Genomic DNA, 8,450 nt, shown 5'->3' with positions numbered 1-8,450 from the left:
CCAGGGCACCAGTTTCTGAGGGCCAGCGCCAGCGGGCAAAGAGTAGAGCTCCTTCGGCCCAGCTTGAAGCCGAGGAGCGGGTTACCGGTGGGGACCCATCGCAACCAACAAGTACACAAAGGTGCAAGGAAGAGGGACATCACCGTCACCTACTGGGAGAGCAATCGCAGCCGTCCGTGGGACCGTCTTGCCAGCCGTTTGGTTTACCGTAAAAACTGTGTCAACGTCTCAGGCTGAGTGAGTACCACAGTGCCGCAAGGCACAGCGCTGCCCCCGCGTCCCCGCGCCCACCAGGCCCTGCACCTTTCAAGCCATCACCGGGCCCCGGGATCACCAACCCCTACCCACGGAGGGGCAACACAACACCTGGCTGCTCCGCATCACCATCCCCGGGATCCCCACACCGAGCAGCGGTGGTGAAATCACCACAACCGTGGGTGGCGTCACGGACAATAAATAATCCCCACACCCAACCACCCCCTTTCACTCACGGGCGAGGAGTGCCGCTCGAGAAACCCCCGGGATCCGGCCCACCGCTCGAGCCACCACTGAGCAGCAGCCGCCGGACCCGAGCAGAAGGGGTGAGCGTAGTGTACTGACACCCTCCTCCCCACCCGCGACATTTACACTGCACATTACCATTCTCCAGTCCTGTATACTGGGTGTAATTTTCAGTATCTGCATTCTGTATATATACAGTGCCCAGTACCACTTTTCCTGTCCTGTATATCGGGTGTATTTATACACTGCACAGTACCAATTCGGTCCGGTATACTGGGTATAATCCTCAGTATCTGTATTATTCTGTATAGATGTGTACCGCCCCGCGCTCGGCTGCAGCCGGGCCGCTCGGGTCCGGGCTCGTTGGTGGGTGGCTCGAGCGTCTCCAGACCCAGGGTCACTTCGCTCTGAAAGGGGATGCTGGCGCTTTTGGTGGGGGTTAGGTAGGTGCATGGCCGGAGCCGCGCTTGAGTTCGTGACACCACCCACGGGATGTGGTGAAGTTGTAGACACCACCGCTGCAGTTACGGGGCACCCGGAGGAGATGGTAGTGCAGCAAGATGTTAACGCCTCCGTGGGCAGGGATGATGGCCCCCGGGATCCGTTGGGGGGTAGCTGGGCAGTGCAGGGCGGTGCGCGGCCGGGTGGCACTGTTGTACTCACTGTTATTGACACACACAAGTCTCTGGTAAACAAAGTTGATGGTGGTCGGTGCTCGCAGCCGGCTGCGTCTGGTCCCCCACCCGGTTTGGTGGTCTTTCCCTTTCTCCTGCACAATGTACTGTATGTGTAGACTGCCTGCGCTTCAGCGACGGCAGTCTGCTCCCCGGCTGTGTGTATGTCGGGAGAGCCCGTTAGCCCGCAGACGCTGGCCCGTGGGATCTCTCTGCCTGTGCGGTGGCTTTCTATCCCCCTCGGTGGGCTGTTATCTTCAGTCGGGAATTGGGTGGGAAAGGACCTATAGTCCAGACCGCAATCAGTCAATTAACTCAGTCCAGTGGATTCTGGACCTCGTTTCAGGGTCTGCGTACTCCCGTGTGCTCTGGTTTCCGAGTCGGTTCCTTGAGTCGGTACCGGCGGGCCACTGCCCTGTCCCGGTCCACCACGGTTTCACCGAGCCGTCTTCCCGGCTCCTGCAGGCTAAGGCCACCGTATGCCTCCTAGCCAAAGGTGCCCGGGCTCCAACCCCAGCACCTGTCAGACTGTCACAGGCCTGTCCTACAGGCCTGACCTCCTCCACTGCTCCACACTAAAACTCATCTGACTGTGTTTCCTGCCTCAGGCCCTCTGAACTCCTCGGTGGGGGTGGCCAACCGCCTGGCTCCGCCCCCTGGTGTGTTCATCAAGCACTGAGGGAGGTTACTAGGTTTTTATGGTTGGCTGATGTTACCTTATTGGGGGACAGGTGTAGTGTGGGAGTCTACTTGTGACTACCTGGCTAGTCCAGGGCGTCCCATATACACTGCACAGTACCAATTCTATCCTGTATATGGGGTATAATCCTCAGTATCTGTATTATTCTGTATATATACACTGCACAGTACCAATTCTATCCTGTACACTGGGTATTATCCTCAGTATGTGTATTATTCTGTAAATATACACTGCAAAGTACCACTTCTTCTCTCCAGTATACTAGGTGTAATACTCAGTGTGTATTATTCTGTAAATATACACTGCACAGTACCACTTCTCTCCAGTATACTAGGTGTAATACTCAGTATGTGTATTATTCTGTATATATACTCTGCACAGTAGCACTTCTCCTGTCCTGTATACAGGGTGTAATTCTCAGTCATGTTCACTACTTATTGACTAGGCAACTGCAGTGTCAATTTATTGCAATCTTAAATAGGCCATCCAACTATTCCAGTGCCTGTATTGAAACTACTGTGGCTCAATTTTGCATCGATGGTGACTGACCTTATCATTGCCATGATGATTTTGGGATAGCGGAGAACCAGGGCTCCTAAGCTGTCCCTCAAGCTTGGGGACCCTATGCTATCCCATATCTCAGGGATACTCCTGATGGTGGAGAGGCCTGAGTCTCCTTCCTGGCCCTGCTCCTAACCAGTACTGATCTAAATCCCCCTCCCCCTGCCCCCAGGGAGACACGGGAAAGGAATGTGTTGAAACCATAGATAAAGACAGACAAGGGAAAGCCTCTGTCACACAGCACGTACACATAAAGGTAAAAACAATAAGCCATTCAGGAGAAAAAAACAAGAGGCGGAAGGAAGCTACAAAACAATGGGGGTAAACTCCACAACCGCACTGAGCAATAAGCACAACTAAAGCACAATTTTCACCACAGTCTGGGACACCACACCTCACAGACCAACACAGAATAAACTATAGCTTGCATGGGTAGAAGGATTCAACCAGCATAAATAGTAGGTTAGAAGATGTGATAGGTCTCCCCACAACATGTGATTAAAGGAGCAAGCAGACTAGCAGAGATTAACTCTTGCTAGCCTGCCTATGAATCTGTACACAGCAGGTTGACGCTCAAGTCTGCCTGTGTTGATCCCAGACACCAGAGAAGCTATCGGGTGGAGTGTTAGAATCTGCAATCTGAGCAAAGTCCAATGCCGCCATGACAGTCGGCGAAGTTTGTGCAAAACTCCGCATGACAATCATGGAGGCATTGACAGTTGTTGGGAATATGCACGTCAATGGTTGACGTCTTTATCGCTAGTCACAGACGTCATGTCTATTTTATATTAATGAGACCTTAAAAAAATCTTCCTGCACTCTCCAAGTGTGAATATCATGATAAAGGTTATACTACAAAAACAAGACGACATGGTGGAACTGAAGGACGACATCCGGCCGACACTGAATACTGCTGGGTACTTTCAGGGTTAATATCTGGATTGTGTAGCTTTCGGGTATCATTACCTTTCATGACATCACTTATATGAACAGGTTTTATATGTCGCCTCTTTCCTTACTTCCATTCCCAATTATAAACTTCCATTTGGCTCGAATGTTCCTCTGTGTGTTTAATGGTCTGTATCGCTGAGCTCCGCCGGAGAATACAAATGTAAAATTTGGCTGGAATTGGAAATGCAAATCAATATTCCTTCTCCTCACTGCTCCATTCCTCTGTGCGGAATAATAAAGACTTATTAATGTGACTTGCGGCAAATCTGGATTTAAAGGTCAGAGGCTTAAAAACAAATATGACTGCCTAACTTTCGCCATGGAACGTCTCCAGGGGATTTGGGGTACTGCAGGAATGCTGCTAAGTGCTCAGTAGGGGACAGGTTTAAAGGGGATTAGTCAACAGCTCCTACAACACAAACTGCATACATTATGAAATGTATCGCTTGATGAGGCTGATGTACTTACTGTAACATTTGTGCCACTTTCTGCTTCGGCGGTGTGGCACTAGGCGGCGCTACACTGTTCTTGTGGGTGATACTTGATGGCATCAATCCTTTTTTTTTCCATGCTACTTGTGGTTCTGTCCAGTATGGAAGCTACAGGTGGCTTTTGGTTTCTGTCTTCTCTCAGCACTAGTTGGGGCTGTTCTATATGAACCACAGAGAACCATCTCCTAATGCCAGCCAGCAGAGATTCTATCCTAATGTGATGCTAGACACTACGAGCAGTGTGAATAGAAGGGTAGTCAGACAATTCGGGATCTTAAGCCAGGAGGAAACTTATAAGATTCAGGGAGCAGACAGAGGCGTGATCAGGAAGAGGTCCAAGGTCGTAAGCCGGGAGGTAACGTATAAGATTCAGGGAGCAGACAGAGACGTGCTCAGGAAGAGGTCCGAGGTCAGAAGCCGGGAGGTAACGTATAAGGTTCAGGGAGCAGACAGAGATGTGGTCAGGAAGAGGTCCGAGGTCAGAAGCCGGGAGGTAACGTATAAGGTTTAGGAAGCAGACAGAGACGTGGTCAGGAAGAGGTCCGAGGTCAGAATCCGGGAGGTAATGTATAAGGTTCAGGGAGCAGACAGAGACGTGGTCAGGAAGAGGTCCGAGGTCAGAAGCCAGGAGGTAACGCATAAGGTTTAGGAAGCAGACAGAGACGTGGTCAGGAAGAGGTCCGAGGTCAGAATGACTCGCCCACCCCAGGGCTATGGGACACCCGGTGCCGGGCCGGACTAGTCCGGGGGTAGTCAGTGGTGGCGGGGCCCGACTCCGTGGCCCTGGTGGGTGTCAGTTAAAATGGCTGATAACTTGGGGGTGATTAAAGTTTGTGTTCGTGACGCCACCTGTGGTATGCGGCTATTAAGCCGCCGCTGCTGTGTAAGGCCTCCGGGGTGATGATATGGCAGCAATGGTGGTACTGCTCCCCACAGGTGGAGCGGTGCCCCGGGGACACTGTTGGTGCTTATTAGTGTCTATGCAGAGAAATAAATGAGGCAACACCAGGGGTGCAGTTTCAAGGTCTTTACTCACAGTTCTTGTCAAGGCCTGCAGGAGCCTTTGGACTGCTGGGACCACCGTCAGGGACCTCCGCCGATCCCGGGTAGATCTGGGGGTTGATGCCAGTGCACCCCTCTAATTGTGTCCTTTCTCAGCTGACTTCACTGGCCACCAGCTCTGAAGCTATCTGTGGCCCTGGAATCCCTTCGTTCCCTGCTTGGTGTCACCTGGACCCTCCGAGTCCCAGGGTCTTCACCAGGAAGCGTTACTTTCTTCTTTCTTTAGCTCCTGCCTGACTAGAGCTCTTCTTCTACTCTCTGTTTCTCTCCTTCTCTGTTGCTTTCTTTCTCTGTTGCGGACACTCTGAACTCACAGAGCTCCTTTCTCTTTCACAGCTACATGCTGGCTCCTCACTCTCTCACTCTCTGAGGTAAACTGACACTCTGACCTTCCTCCCTGCTCTACACTCGGCTGGCTCTTCCCACCTCCCGGTTGCTAAGCTACCACCCTATGGGAGCAGGGATGGGTCTTACGTCTCCTCCCAGCATGCAGCATGGGAGGGTTTCTGCCACTGTCCCTGGTCCCAGTGTGTGCCTAGCAATGGGTGTAGTGCAGTTTTACCTGTGAACTGGCATGTACCCCTTTTCTTACCCAGGATGGGACATCACACCTCTGACTGGGGTGCAATGTCTCTGTGGCGACGGAAGCCTCAGGGGTGCAACACTCCCCCACAGCGAATCCCAGCACGTCCTCGGGCTGAAACAACAAAAACAATGGAGAAACTGCAAAATTTTGTTACGCATAAAACATTAAAACTTTAGGACATTACATCCCTTTATGGGAGGCACATAAATAACACATTCACCGGGGACCACATTCCAGTCCAGTGGCCCGGTAACACATAAACAGGGGGGGGGTCATCTTCAAAAAGAACAGGGGCCAAGGATTCAGGGATAGGGTGTCATCTTCGAAAAGAACAATGGGCAGACATTCAGGGGCTATGTACTGTCCTGACTCCATTAACTCCTTGTCGTCCTCCACCAGGGGCTCCGACCCTTGATGGCGCCCACTGGGACTCTGACCCAGCGACGGTCAACAAGTCAGACAAGGTCCTCCTCCTTCCACCTCCTTTGCTGGGTGGCATCTCCTGGAGAACTTAGGGACGTTCAACAAAGGCAGGAAGCATTATTTCTGGAGCAGGTCCTTTGAAACTTTCAACTCAAACGTTTAACTTCAGGGGTTAACTCACGGATGCGGTTACCATTGCAGGGGACCGTACTGTGCCAGTGTCGTACGGGACACCGGACTTCTTCTCCAGGCACAATACATCCCTTGGCTCTGAACCTCCAGCGGGAACGGTGGCGGGGGCAGCATACACGGTACCTCTTGGTCCCGGAGTGGTGCTTCACAGGGCTCACTCGTCACGGTGCTGTCTGGTCCTGGCTCCCAGCTGAGGAGGGATGCCGTGGGGGTCTGCGTGGCTTTGTCTTCACGCGACACGGCTGCTGCGGTGGCCCTCTGTTCCTGGGCCCACACCGCGGCGACCATCCTCCGGACTTCCGCCTTCCAGTCGAGCACCTGCTGCAGCGTCTGTGCTCTCACCCGGACACAGAATCGACCCAGCTCCCGCTCCAACCAGGCAGCGGTTCCCGCGGGGAGCTCACTCGGGCCGCGATCCTCCACATCAAAAGCCACTCCGCCTCCTCCACTTCGGAGTCCCGCCATGCCGCCGACAGGGCTGAATGCAGACATCTTCCGTCCGCTCTCCATAGCGGGCACCGCTTCGCGCTCTTCCTTGCAAGATCAAAGGGGGCGGGGCTTACTTTCGCGCTCTTTCTGCAGGCACGCCCCTCTTCTTCCCGCGCTCAGCAGCGCTAATGGCGGCGGCGGTTTTTCACAGTAACACAGTCTTTTAAGCACAGTTTATGCAGGCGCACAGTACCCGGTGGGACCGGGCACGAAATCCTGTTCGTGACGCCAAAGTTGACTCGCCCACCCCAGGGCTATGGGACACCCGGTGCCGGGCCGGACTAGTCCGGGGGTAGTCAGTGGTGGCGGGGCCCGACTCCGTGGCCCTGGTGGGTGTCAGTTAAAATGGCTGATAACTTGGGGGTGATTAAAGTTTGTGTTCGTGACGCCACCTGTGGTATGCGGCTATTAAGCCGCCGCTGCTGTGTAAGGCCTCCAGGGTGATGATATGGCAGCAATGGTGGTACTGCTCCCCACAGGTGGATCGGTGCCCCAGGGACACTGTTGGTGCTTATTAGTGTCTATGCAGAGAAATAAATGAGGCAACACCAGGGGTGCAGTTTCAAGGTCTTTACTCACAGTTCTTGTCAAGGCCTGCAGGAGCCTTTGGACTGCTGGGACCACCGTCAGGGACCTCCGCCGATCCCGGGTAGATCTGGGGGTTGATGCCAGTGCACCCCTCTAATTGTGTCCTTTCTCAGCTGACTTCACTGGCCACCAGCTCTGAAGCTATCTGTGGCCCTGGAATCCCTTCGTTCCCTGCTTGGTGTCACCTGGACCCTCCGAGTCCCAGGGTCTTCACCAGGAAGCGTTACTTTCTTCTTTCTTTAGCTCCTGCCTGACTAGAGCTCTTCTTCTACTCTCTGTTTCTCTCCTTCTCTGTTGCTTTCTTTCTCTGTTGCGGACACTCTGAACTCACAGAGCTCCTTTCTCTTTCACAGCTACATGCTGGCTCCTCACTCTCTCACTCTCTGAGGTAAACTGACACTCTGACCTTCCTCCCTGCTCTACACTCGGCTGGCTCTTCCCACCTCCCGGTTGCTAAGCTACCACCCTATGGGAGCAGGGATGGGTCTTACGTCTCCTCCCAGCATGCAGCATGGGAGGGTTTCTGCCACTGTCCCTGGTCCCAGTGTGTGCCTAGCAATGGGTGTAGTGCAGTTTTACCTGTGAACTGGCATGTACCCCTTTTCTTACCCAGGATGGGACATCACACCTCTGACTGGGGTGCAATGTCTCTGTGGCGACGGAAGCCTCAGGGGTGCAACACTCCCCCACAGCGAATCCCAGCACGTCCTCGGGCTGAAACAACAAAAACAATGGAGAAACTGCAAAATTTTGTTACGCATAAAACATTAAAACTTTAGGACATTACATCCCTTTATGGGAGGCACATAAATAACACATTCACCGGGGACCACATTCCAGTCCAGTGGCCCGGTAACACATAAACAGGGGGGGGGTCATCTTCAAAAAGAACAGGGGCCAAGGATTCAGGGATAGGGTGTCATCTTCGAAAAGAACAATGGGCAGACATTCAGGGGCTATGTACTGTCCTGACTCCATTAACTCCTTGTCGTCCTCCACCAGGGGCTCCGACCCTTGATGGCGCCCACTGGGACTCTGACCCAGCGACGGTCAACAAGTCAGACAAGGTCCTCCTCCTTCCACCTCCTTTGCTGGGTGGCATCTCCTGGAGAACTTAGGGACGTTCAACAAAGGCAGGAAGCATTATTTCTGGAGCAGGTCCTTTGAAACTTTCAACTCAAACGTTTAACTTCAGGGGTTAACTCACGGATGCGGTTACCATTGCAGGGGAC

This window comes from Anomaloglossus baeobatrachus, chromosome 1 (genome assembly GCF_048569485.1).
Source record: "Anomaloglossus baeobatrachus isolate aAnoBae1 chromosome 1, aAnoBae1.hap1, whole genome shotgun sequence".
In the NCBI taxonomy this organism is placed as follows: Eukaryota; Metazoa; Chordata; class Amphibia; order Anura; family Aromobatidae; genus Anomaloglossus; species Anomaloglossus baeobatrachus.
The sequence above is the reverse complement of the archived record's forward strand: the minus strand, read 5'-3'. Positions refer to the sequence as shown.